At 44.0% G+C, this 13,385-nt stretch overlaps 2 long non-coding RNA genes across 9 annotated transcripts in view; one reads left to right on the top strand and one right to left on the bottom strand.

Annotated features, from left to right (window-relative positions):
* LOC148685862 (uncharacterized) overlaps positions 1–13,385 on the bottom strand; it is a 120,733-nt gene that overhangs the window by 55,196 nt on the left and 52,152 nt on the right. The window contains exon 1 of one of the 5 annotated variants that reach the window (XR_015949476.1): positions 4,172–4,423. The exons of the other annotated variants lie outside the window; for them this stretch is intronic. This is a non-coding gene — a long non-coding RNA (uncharacterized LOC148685862). Of the gene's footprint in view, positions 1–4,171; positions 4,424–13,385 lie in introns of those variants that run through there. 5 annotated transcript variants of the gene reach the window in all.
* LOC148685864 (uncharacterized) overlaps positions 1–13,385 on the top strand; it is a 35,562-nt gene that overhangs the window by 6,851 nt on the left and 15,326 nt on the right. The window lies entirely within an intron of this gene.

The raw sequence follows: 13,385 nt of genomic DNA, 5'->3' as shown, positions 1-13,385 counted from the left end.
CTGTCCACCCCCAAATTCTGCTGTCTGTCATGGTTGTTTGTGTTAAAGACGATGTGAGGGCAGCTACAGTTTCCTCTTCCAGTGGGCACCAATAACCGGTCCTTGTCTCATTTTCCAGGTGAGGGCTGGGGAATGGTTGTTTCTGTCCTTTATCTTGAATACTAGAAAAGTCAATCCAGTGCAACTTGAGAGTAGACAGATTCTCCACATTGCCTGTTCCAGGTGGCAGAATGTCTGATGAGCAGTGCTCAGGTGTTTTTGAAATATTAAATGGTATATTAAGCCCTCAGTGCTTGCACAGGGTTAAGCACTCACTGTTTCCAGCACTGCAGCAGTCATAGGGCATTTTTTTCCCCCTTCCCAAAGTTAGCGGACATAAGTTAGAGAAACTGTCCCACTAAGGTCAGTGCTGCTAGTGGCTTTCATAAGCAGCACATAAGCCAGTCAGATCTCTTTAAAATAGTTCTCTTCAGAGGAATAGGCTGGAAAGTCATTCTTAAAATATAGCATCATTGAGAATGCTTTATTATTCAAATACTTCTTGCCCAATGCTTTATTTTCTCTAGCTTTGACACGTCATTTTTCAAAAAAAGGACACCCAATCATTCACCCCTGTAGCACTTCTGTCAATTTTCACAGCTATTTTATGCAATGAGCTAACTTTTAATTGCATTAGATGCCTGCAATATCCAAAATATTTTAGAGTGCCGTTTGATGGCAAAATAAAAAAGAGTAATGTCCTTCAGAGGAAATGTTTTCAATTTTAGTGACATGTTTAGTGTTATCCTCTTAGTATCATTTCATACAATTAATTTTTAAAAATAAATCCCATTTTCAATACTTTCCCCCTCAGCAGAAAATAAATGTTTAATAAACCTGAATAAAGTTAAGTCTGACGAGGGCACCTGCTACCATAAATCCTCGGCAACCAGCCTATTGGAAAATCTAATGCTGCTGTGTCATTAAAGGGGAGAAAAACATTCAGAGTTCTCAATTTTTCATACTGTTTCACAATATTAGCGTGGACCGATAGCATCTAAAATATGTGTTTTGACAAAAGTAATTAAAGGGTGGACATTTTGAGTTATTCTCAGATTTGAAATGAAAGCTTGTTTCCGTTATTATTTCTCATCCATCAATTGTTTCCCACTTGGCGTGACCTTAAAGCTACTCTAGCATGGCGTCGTCACCTTGAAGGCAAATTCTAAAACTCATTAGAAGTCACTTCTTTATTTCCCCAGCAACTCTGTTGGCTAGAACAGCAGCAGGTAAACAGACTCGACGGATTTTAAAGGGAAGGGCTGGAAGCTTCTGGAAGAGAGCAGGACCTCTAAGCAAAGTCAGTGCCCCTCAGGCGCATAATATAAGTAAACTAGGCAGCAGATATGTGTGTGTGTGTGTGTGTGTGTGTGTGTGTGTGTGTGTGTATACACACGGGTGTGGGAGACTCCCTGGTCCTGAATGGGGTCACTGTGCCCCTGAAGGACCAAGTGCGCAGCCTGGGAGTCATTTTGGACTCACAGCTGTCCATGGAGCCACAGGTTAATTCTGTGTCCAGGGCGACTATCTATCAGCTCCATCTGGTACGCAGGCTGAGACCCTACCTGCCTGCAGACAGTCTCGCCAGAGTGGTGCATGCCCTGGTTATCTCCCGCTTGGACTACTGCAATGCGCTCTATGTGGGGCTACCTTTGAAGGTGACCTGGAAACTGCAATTAATCCAGAATGCGGCAGCTAGACTGGTGACTGGGAGTGGCCGCCGAGACCACATAACACAGGTCCTAAGAGACCTACATTGGCTCCCAGTACATTTCCAAGCACAATTCAAAGTGTTGGTGTTGACCTTTAAAGCCCTAAACAGCCTCAGTCCTGTATACCTGAAGGAGCGTCTTCACCCCCATCGTTTAGCCCAGACACTGAGATCCAGCGCCGAGGGCCTTCTGGCGGTTCCCTCACTGCGAGAAGGAAAGTTACAGGGAACCAGGGAGAGGGCCTTTTCAGTAGTGGCGCCCGCCCTGTGGAACGCCCTCCCATCAGAGGTCAAGGAAATAAACAACTATCTGACATTTAGAAAACACCTAAAGGCAGCCCTGTTTAGGGAAGTTTTTAATCTGTGATATTTTAATGTATTTTGGTATTTGCTGGAAGCCGCCCAGAGTGGTGGGGGAAGCCCAGCCAGATGGGCGGGATATAAATAATAATATACATATATTCCTGGGGGAACTTAAAAGCAAAGCATTTGGGGACATAGCCACAGTGGCTTTGCATACCCTCCAACATCTCATATGAAAATAGGCACGTCCTAAGACCAGTGTTATGTGGTCTTGGCGGCCGCTCCCAGTCACCAGTCTAGCTGCCGCATTCTGGATTAGTTGTAGTTCCCGGGTCACCTTCAAAGGTAGCCCCACATAGAGCACATTGCAGTAGTCCAAGCAGGAGATAACCAGAGCATGCACCACTCTGGTGAGGCAGTCCACAGGCAGGTAGGAAACAGTGCGATCAACCTGAAAGGTCAGACGGGGGAGGTGTTTGACAAACGTGGGATGGCAAAAAGTGGGCTCCCATCAGGGACAGAGGGCCAAGCATGGGACTAAAACAGAAATTAAGGAAATGATGGCCACGACGCAGGCTTTATGCGATTGCCTTGGGAAGGTTGAAGGGAAGGTCATAGGAAGTGAGGTGCACAACATAGTGGCTTAGACTGGCACAGCCACTGAGAGGACACCATTGCCACAAACTGCCACTGCCCCTTTTCCAGATGGTTAGGAGGACTCACTTGGGCTTAGATGTCAAGGAGGACACCTGCAAGTTTCCCAAAGAAAGCCTTGTGACTATATGAAGTTGCCTTATGGAGTCAAGAAACCAACCACAACATTGGCCTATCTATTCTGGTCTTGCCCAGTTTTCTTGATTATGGTTTTCCAAGGTCTCCTGCTCTTTCCTAGCCTACTCCTGGGACATACCATATGAAGTTGGTTATTGTCTCTTCCATGAGTGTAGCCAGGGGGGGCAGGGAGGGGCAGCTCCCCCCCAATGAATAAAAAGCAATACAAATACAGAGCAAACAGAGGTTCTGCCTGCCCCTAACAAAAGGCTCCCCCCCCCCACAAAAATCCTGGCTATACCCATGGTCTCTTCCCAAACTGGGTCCTTGCTCAACTCGGAGATATGGAGGAGGAGGAGGAAGTCAAGAAAAAGCTCAGTGCATGGTAGTGATTTTTACCCAACTTTTTATATTTGGCTTATGCAACTATATACGCAATCTGGCAGTTTCAAGCAAAACTTTATTTAATGAATAGATCCTTCACTGCATGCTAAAAACATTAAATAAAATGAAAGGCCAAGGTGAACACCCGCTTTGTAACCCCAACGTATTTAGAAGCTAATGAAATGAACCTTTGTGTAGGCACTGATGATGAAGAAAAGCTGTCTGCAGCCAAAATATTATTCGCCCACCCATATGGATTTCTGTAAATGCACATTATTCTGCAAGCTTTTGGGAAACCAAGATAAAGCACATTTATGTTGTTGAAAATGATTGCATACTGTGAACTACTGCTCTCATGTTGGGGTGGGGTGGGGGAATTATGTCCCAATTGCTTGCAGAAATTCAGGTCGTATGGTCAGCACATGAATTAATTATCTCGTTGTGACTGATTGGGGCTAGAGCAAATAATGGCTTGTTAGCATTCAGCACCCTCAGCAAACTGTCGTTGGCATGCCAGGGCATGCCCTGCCCTTTCCCATTTACCGGGTAACTCTTTCTTTTTAGTCATGCCACACTATTTGATATCACTAGGAAATGAAACTACAAATGGAAAATGGAGGTTCAGAAAATAGTAGCTGCCATTACTCTGCATTGAAAAAACATGCGTTCTTCTCATCTACTGGATCGCTCGGTTTCGGGAATAGCCTTCCTAGTTCATATCTAAAGTTTACTTACAGACATGAAAGGTCAAAGGCCAAACTACACATTACATGGGAGGGAACTTACACATCACCTCCCAAAAGTGGAAATGCATCACTCCCCATAAGAGGAGGAAGATCCAGAGTTGCATAAGATTTATGTATGCTAATTAATATGTATAGGTGCAAATTGAGAAAGAATCCAATTAAAACAATGCAAGTATTATAAGCACTATAATTTAAATAAAAACACATTACATCTCACCATAGTGGAGAGGGCTGTGATTGGATAAGCTGTGTTCCTGCTCGCTTTGCTGTCCAGATGGTAACTTTAAGGCCCTGCTCCCTCTTTTCATTGTTCTTCATCTTTCAACTCAACTTGGACCCTTCAGATAGAGGACTGTTCTTTGATAGCTCTTCAAACAGTGTTGTCCTTTTGTAAAATAGAACAGGTTGCTATCCTGCTCACATCATCAGGCACAAAATCAGGAGCAATATGCACACCTGGTGTGGCCCACTGAGCTGAGCAAAGCAGTATAGGCTAATGAGTGTTGGTGGAAACACCTGAGATTCTTATCTGCTTTGTAAACCAAATGCTCTGCCATGTGATTCTTCTGATTACATAGTTTGGTTCCTCTACATTCAAAGTAGCACTGGGCAAAGTGTGATTTATTCTCAGGTATGTCTAGGACTGTAGCCTTAGTGATGGTCATGGTCTCTAACCCTTTATACAATATTATTGTAAGATATAATAATTATAAATAAATACAAGCAGGGAGGAAATTTATTCATCTTGTAGTTATAGCCTAGGCATCCTCAAACTTCGGCCCTCCAGATGTTTTGGACTACATTTCCCATCTTCCCCAACCACTGGTCCTGTTAGCTAGGGATCATGGGAGTTGTAGGCTAAAACATCTGGAGGCTCACAGTTTGGGGATGCCTGTTATAGCCTCTAGAACAGGCACCCCCAAATTGCAGTCCTCCAGATGTTTTGGCCTACAACTCCCATGATCCCTACCTAACAGGACCAGTGGTTGGGGAAGATGGGAATTGTAGCCGAAAACATCTGGAGGACCGAAGTTTGGAGATCCCTGCTCTAGAAGTAGTGGAAGCCCAGCAGCTGCCCAATGACAGTGGTTGGCCACATTGGAAAGAGGTCATCCTATAGCAGAGTTCCCCAAACGTGAGCCTCCTGCTGTTTTTGGACTGCAATTCCCATCATCCCTGACCACTGGTCCTGCTAGCTAGGGATGATGGGAGTTGTAGTCCAAAAACAGCTGGGGACCCAAGTTTGGGGAACCTTCTTGTCCACTACATGGGAAGATAATGAGTTGTGCAGGAATTGCCCTTCTTAATTCACATGCTGCAGCAGTTCAAGAAAAGAGGAGATGCAAGTGTGATGGGTTTAGAGTGAGTGAAAATAGAAAGATGTGTGGCCACAGGAAATTTGGAGAAGAAGTATTAAGAGGATCACCCTTTTGCATAGAGCTTCATTTCAACACCAATCTAGATCTCCTGAATGGACTTCCACTCAGAGAAAGTGTGCTCCCAGGGCCTGCTGACAGAAGGGAAGAGGCAATTTTCAAAAATTACCCCAGTAGTACCTGAACATCACCCACCCCATCTGTTCCAGAAGGTTTGAAGGCCTCCTGGAAAATGTGGAAGGAACTGTGAGGGGCTGCCAGTGGGGGATGAATCAGCAATCATCTCATTCCACTTCCTCCCCTGGATCACAGCCCTCTCAGATACAGAAGAATGTCTTCTGTTCACAAAAGGGCACCTTCATTGGCACTTATAGAGTGCTTTGGAGTTCTCAGGGAATTTCACATACGTTATCTCAGTAACTTGTAAAGCAACAAATTACTCAGTAATTTGTAAAGGCTAAAGCTTGTGCTTAACTTTTGCTGAAATCAATGGGATTTAAGTACTTAATTTTGGCTGGCTTGTGTCCAGTATAATTCAATATATTGTAGTACTAGAAGATGCTTGATCTCTGCTGTAAGCTATATTTTTACTCCAGGTTAGGTCTTTCACATTATCTGATGTTTATCATTCGAGATTTTCTTAATAATTTCTGAAGGAAGTGGATGAGGTCAGCATTGTTAAGAGAAATGTCACATACAACACACTTGTGTCATATGCCATGTAAAGGAATTTGGGTCTTATTATCAACATCAAATGGACAATTTTTTGGGGGGGGGAGATTAAAAAGATGCCAAAGAAATCTGTTATTAAGCCTTGAGGCATCTTTGGAGAGAGACAGTAATAAATCAGATTGATAGACTAAACAGTCAATGATTCTCTGTATTAACCAAATAAGATCAGAACCAGGCCATTATTCCTAATGAAAAGCAAAATTTAATTAGCTAATCTACCAGTGTCGTTTAGTGAATCAAAAGCTTTTGAGGGGTCAGTGAATCTTGCCCTCATCAGCTCATTATCTTCCATCACTAACAAGATATCATTAAGCAACTTCACAGGCACTGTTAATGTCTGAGAGTGTTGGCTGCTATGGCCATCATTAAAAAGAAGCCAGTATTTATTTGCAATTAGAAGCTTTGAAAAGTGTTACATTAAAAGGTACATAAATGTGTATAAAATTATCTTTGAAGTAACGTTCTCTGCACTTTCACATGTGTTCATTTTTATGCTCACCTTTAGTCCTCTACGAGTCAACAGGGTCTAATCACATGAACAGATGACAACAATGTTAAGTTCTCTGTAGGCATTATATAGACCTCTGCACCTTATTTCCATTCCATTCCATCCTTCATTTTATTTTATCCTGCTTAATTCATGGAGGTCTATAACCCAATAATCCCTAAGAAGAATGCTCTGCATTGCTTTCCAGAAAAGATAGGAAACAGTTTCTGTATGATCCAGGTGGAAGGAGATAGCTAGGCCACCAGTCAAATGGTGATTGTCACATAAGAATGCCCTGCATGGTTCTACTGCCAGCTTAAATCCACAATAAGAAAAAAGCACATGGAAAGGTCCTCCATGACATTTACTACTTCAGATTGCAGGTAGAGGATTGCATCGTTCTTACTCACTCCCCCACATCAACAAATCCTACAGGAGGCAGTGATGGACGCCAACTTAGATGGCCTTCAAAGAGAGTTAGGGAATTCATGATGGAGAATGATATTTATGTCTACCAGCCATGATGACTATGCTCTGCCTAAACAGTTGGAGGCAATACTACGTCTGAATACCAGTTGCTGGAAGCCACAACAGTGGAAAGGGCTGTTGTCCTTGGGACATGATAGCAGGTTTCCCACAGGCATCTGGCTGACCACTGAGAGAACAGGAGGCTGGACTAGATAGGCCATTGGCCTGATTTAGCAGGTGCTTCTTATGTTTTTGAATTCTGGCCACAGGAATTTGCATTCCAAACCGAAGAATTATTTTGTCCGTATATTTAATGATGACAAACCATGAGCTGCATCCAGCCTCCTCCATTCATTAGCACAAGGGCTCTTGAGCTAGCAGGTGGGTGAGTTTTTAACGTTGTGCAACAGCAGATAGGATGGAGGCAGATAGTTCCTCAGGACAGAGCGTTCTGTGTTCTTGGGTGGCACATTGGCCACATGCACATCTCTGTAGCAAGCGGTGGAAATCCTTCTGCATCTTCCAATACTTTGAGTTCCACCAAAGAGCTGTGAACCAATTTTTCCATTTAATCATGAAAATAACAGGTGTGGTTCTTTCCCCACCCATTACAATACAGTCATACCTCAGTTTAAGTACGCTTTGGTTTGAGTACTTTCAGTTTAAGTACCCTGTGGACCTGTCTGGAATGAATTAATCCACTTTCCATTACTTTCAATGGGAAAGTTCGCTTCAGGTTAAGTACGCTTCAGGTTAAGTACGGACTTCCAGAACCAATTACACTCATACTTTGGGTTAAGTACGCTTCAGGTTGAGTACTCCGGAGACCCATCTGGAATGGATTAATCCACTTTCTGTTACTTTCAATGGGAAAGTCCGCTTCAGGTTAAGTACGCTTCAAGTTAAGTACAGACTTCCGGAACCAATTGTGTACTTAAACCGAGGTACCACTGTATGCTGCCTTACAAAAGGAGAATGTGTGTGCAGATGGTCTATTTTGCCCTTTTATTTGCACTGAGAGTGGCATAATAAGAGGAAGCATCTCAAGCAACTCAGCAGAGATAACTTAAACATTAAGAAGTAAAATGATAATGAAACACGGGATTACTGTGAAATTATGAGCAATAATGACATGCCTTTATATACATTTCCACCTATAAAAAAAGACTACCAATCATCTACGAGTTAATGATGGCTGAGCACATTCTGTTATGACAGCCAAGTGTATTCTAGTGTGACAGCCCAAAAGAGTCCCAGAGGAAGTTTAATGATCAATTGTGGCAACAATCCACAAATTAAAGATCCTCCGTAACACACAGTGCCAATATGAGCTGTTGGGCTCTGGAAAAACCTTTTTTATCCTCTCATGCCAAATGATCCATGGCTTAGGGGCTCACATTTGTGTAACACATCATAATGGGTCTGAGGGAGCCATCCCCATTCTTCATGTCAATGATCCATGAATAATAGTTGTTGTCTGACGAGTGTCTGAGTCCATGCCAGACTGCTTTGGGGAGAGGCTGGAGTGTGCTAAGGCTGAGCAAGCATTAATGTTCCTCAGTGAATATCTTAAACCTTCCTATTTACACTTTTAATTTTTTTTTAAAGAAAAGACCCTAGTACATGTATATGACAGCAATTTTCCCCTTTCAATTTGAGATGTACAGGTTGGGTCCATATATGCCAGTGCTTGGCAAAAGCTAGAGGTGGATATCTTTAAGTCCATTGGCAGGTGCTGGAGATGACCACCTTCATTTCAGGATGGGAAATGGGTTGGGTAGATCTAAGCTAGGACCAGCTCTGCCCATAAGACACAGAATATGGGATCCATAATTTGGCCCTATCTCAGAGTCCATGTAAAGCAGGCATCCCCAAACTGCGGCCCTCCAGATGTTTTGGCCTACAACTCCCATGATCCCTAGCTAACAAGACCAGTGGTCGGGGAAGATGGGAATTGTAGTTCAAAACATCTGGAGGGCCGAAGTTTGGGGATGCCTGGTGTAAAGCATGGGCGTACCCAGGATCAAAACTGGGGGGGGGCAGGCAAACCACGCCCCCACCCCCAGCCACCCGATTGGCTGGCTGGAGATGACGTAGCCGGGATCCTCCCAGGAGGCGTGGTCAATGTCCACGCCCCCGGAGGGCAGGGGGCGGTCACGCAGTTTTCCGCAACTCCTCCCCGCCGGCCTCTGCTCTTTTTACCCTGGGAAAAAACAGTGCTCGCCGATGGTAGGCTGATGTGTGCGCACACTCTCTCTCTTTCCCTCATGCCCTCTTCCTCCTCCCGCTCGCTTCTGCAGCGTTACAAGCCTTGCCACAGACGCAGCTTTCCAGCCTTTTCCAGGCAGCCAGGGGCAACTCCCACCGCTGCCTTCCGCTGAGGTCTGTCTGCTGGGGTCTGTCTGCCTTCCGCTGGGGTCTTACGCTGTGCCCGCTGCGGCAAGATCGTGTACCCGACCGAGAAGGACAAAAGTGCGCCTGCAAGCTGTCTTTTTCTCCCCCTTTTTAGCTTCGGGGGGGCAGCTGCCCCATGCCCCTCCCCGGGTACGCCCATGGTGTAAAGACCACCCCCTCCAAAACATTCAGAAATGGTCCAAAAGCCTCATAAGCCTCGAGTAAGGACTCCCCCCCCCCAGCCAGAACTCACTGGAACTCAATTCTGGCACCTCTCATTATAAGAGAACAAGGGAGGTGTTCATAATCTGCCACCTCTTTTGGTAGAAAAATAGCACTGCCTCTAGTGATGTCATCAAAAGCCTGCGTTGGGCCTAGAGACTTCTCTGCAGCCTGAACTATTGCTCACTTGGCTTCTCAATATGGAGTATGTGGTTATTGAGAGGGAGGGGCAAGGCAGAGGAAGCTCAGTGTGGTGCGGCTGCAGCGGTGGAGCCAATCTGACGTTCCCACTGCTGTGCCCACCACATTGCCACTCTTCCTCTCTGTAACCATCAGCAATGTTCAGTGTTGGGAAGGGGGTGAGCGATGCTGCCCTGCCGATCACTATTGGCTGCGGATTAGCCACTGTTACTGTACAGGTAAACCTGAGGACATTCAGTGGCCGCTTGGAGTGGGGGAAGGGGTGTTATTGGCAAACTGGCACATCCAAGAGATTTACATGTGGCTTCTGGTTCTTGAAAGCACAACTTAAGCACAGCTTCCTCCCAGACTCTCCACCTATACGAAGTTCCTTTCCTCACCTGTACAGATGTGTTGCTTCAACAGTGCCTCATGAACCTTCCTTTTCCAACATCAAGCTTTGTAAAACTTTCCAAAGGTTCTCGAATCTCGACTTTGAAATTTGAATGAATTGTGAAATGAACTGTTGCCAGAAACTTTCTTTTTGTCACAGTTCATTCCGGCTAGAGAAATTTAACGTTCTTGATGCAGAATGGAGAGTTTCTACTGAAGCAGTTTGCTGTTCCCTTGAGATAAATATACTTGCAGTTTATATCCAGGGAGCACACCCCACAATTCCATAACAAGGTCATTAAAAGAACTCTTTTCAGTTATCCAAGAAATTGTCAGAATACACACACACACACACACACACACACACACACACACACACAGAGAGAGAGAGAGAGAGAGAGAGAGCACATATATACTCATTTATGTACCAATGAATGCCAAAATAGACTTCCAAGCAATCTAAAAAGTATATAAACCGATTACAAAGGCATTGAAATGTAAACACCCATGATCAAAACACACAAGAACACAAGAAACAATCCTATTGAAGCAACACATCAGTTAAAACAGGAGAGACAGAGAGAGATTCAGATAGGAACTGAAATGTATTTGAAGAATTTGCTGTACTGTGTACTGTACATTAGTGGCCAAACCTTACCTTACGTAAGGTTACCATAATCTCCGTCATAGAGCTTCAGTATGCTGATGACAATGTAGTGTGTGCACACTCAGAGGATGACCTCCAAACCATCATAAATATCTTCATAGAAGCTTACAGAAAGCCTGGTCTATCACTCAATATCCAAGAAAACCAAAGTGCTGCACCAACAAGCCACCAAATCTCAGAAATGTGTATTTTCCAAAAGCTTTTACACAATTTTGTCCACTAGCATATGAAGATACTGTGTGAGCTTCAAACAGAATTCAGTTCCATTTGTCACTGCTTTGCCTGGCATTTCGTAAAAAATGAAAGGTTACCCCATAACAAAAGAATTCCAGTTCACTGCATGGAAAAACGAGTGAGTATAGTTTCTTCATGAGCTAATAATAGGAAAACATTAACTCTCTGCAATAGCTCAGTCAGCTTTCAAAGTGTACCTTATTGTATGATATCAAGTTGGAAAAATACATGTGGATTATGCACTTTGAAAAGGCAAGGGAACTGAGCCATTTCCTCCTTGAATACAACTGCCAGTATTTCAGGTGTTCTTAAACAATGTAGTGAAATGATCCTTTCTTTTCATTTCAACAGCTAGGGCTCAGCTTGGACAATCCAGTTCACCAGAACGATCCTTTCTCAAATATCTAATTCCCCTATCACATACAATTATAGAAGAATGGAAGGGAGGAAACCCACATTTGACTGATGAATGCTATTAGCCATTGCTAGGCGTGCTGAGTATGATTCATCGGCAGCACTACATGCAGTCATAAAGCCATATTTTTACCATTGGTGGGACACATAGGCTTAGAGTTGACTCATTGAAATCAATGAACTTAAGGTAGGGCTTGTCCACACACTTCCGCTTGTTCCATGCTTTCTAGACACAGCTAAATGTGGCATTGTCCAAAAAAAGGTATTTAACTGTGTGCTGTACCAATCAGCAAGAGGTGAGTATTGAAGTGAAACACACACACACACACACACACACAGAAAGAGAGAGAGAGGGGGGGGATTCCATACAGTTTGTATAAAATATGGAAGTTGCAGATGCTGGGGAAGTGAATTTCAGGGGCTCATAAAGTCTCCCTCAAAATCTGAACCTGAGAAGAATGCCCAGTTCCCCTTCCCCATCTCTGCTGCCCTGCTCTATCCCCCAAAGCCACCTTTTACTGAACCCTAAATACACTGCCACCTCCCCTTGGTTTCCTTTGGAGTTCAACAGCAGTAAAGGGGGCATGCAGGGAGAAGAGTGGAGAGGGTTCCCTCCCCCTTTCTTCCCTCATTGCCATTGCTCTGTCAGGCTGGCTAACCATATGCAGGGGTGGAGGAAGGGGGTGTGGTGAGCCCCAGGTGGGTGGGTGACAAAATCATAGCCGCCAAGTTTTCCCTTTTCTCGCGAGGAAGCCTATTCAGCATAAGGGAAAATCCCTTTAAAAAAGGGATAACTTGGCAGCTATGCAAAATGCCGGGCGGCACTTCCAAATCTAATGCTTCTTCCTTTTCCAGTTTTATCCAGTCCCTAATCCACACCAAACATGCAGCCTCGTAGTACAATTTAAAGTCTGGGAGGGTGAAGCCTCCTCTTTCTTTTGTATCTGTAATTATCTTATGTTTAATCCTTGACCTCCCCCCCCCCGTTCGTCTTTTAATCAGACGACACGGAGTGCACCACCATTCTGCTCCGCAGCAGACCAAAAGTCCAGAAGTGTAGTTTTTCTCTAAGCACTTCCCCAGCAGGCAAAAACACCTTTAAGTGGTTATCTTTGGCTGGGCTGTGAACAGACTTGCCATAAATGTCATTGAGGCAAACCCTCCCTAAGCAAATTAAGCTTTGTTTGTTTGCTTTAAAAATTGCTCAGTTTAAGCCTTATTTTGCAGCCACTGAGCCAAAAGTATTAACTGGGTAGCTTATCATCGGGACTGTGTCTCTAGGAACTAGTTGTCCTTCTGAAAGAGTTAGATAAATAAACCATTTGCTGATTCTATTAGCCAGCTTTAAACATCCTCTTCTCAATTACCTCTGGGCAAATCAAACCAATTTTTTCCCTCTCAAATAAAATCTGTTAGTAATTTAATTTGTTCAGGAAGTAAAGATTACCAACCTGGTAAATCACCATTATGCATGCAAATTCATTAGCTCCATTTGGACAAATAATTATATGAGTCATTATTTCAAAGGCAAAAGCTAAGGAGCTACTCATTCCAGCAAAGAGAGACTGAGAACTGTTTCAGGATATCCGCTTAAAGCAGTGATGGCCAGCCTTGGACTTCAAGCTGTTTTGGGACTACAACTCCCATCATCCCTAGCTAACAGGACCAGTAGTCAGGGATGAAGGGAATGTGAGACACTCCAGGATCAAATCAGAAACTGGGATGGCTTCTGTAAACCTGGGACTGTCCCTGGAAAACAGGGACACTTGGATTATAGTGGTAAAATTGGGATGAGAACAGATGTAGAGTACCAGCCAATATGCATCACAAAACTCTCACCAAAGGCTAAATATGAAGGCCAAGT

This window comes from Zootoca vivipara, chromosome 4 (genome assembly GCF_965207765.1).
Source record: "Zootoca vivipara chromosome 4, rZooViv2.hap1.1, whole genome shotgun sequence".
NCBI classification, from domain to species: domain Eukaryota; kingdom Metazoa; phylum Chordata; class Lepidosauria; order Squamata; family Lacertidae; genus Zootoca; species Zootoca vivipara.
This window is presented reverse-complemented; position numbering and strand designations above follow the sequence as displayed.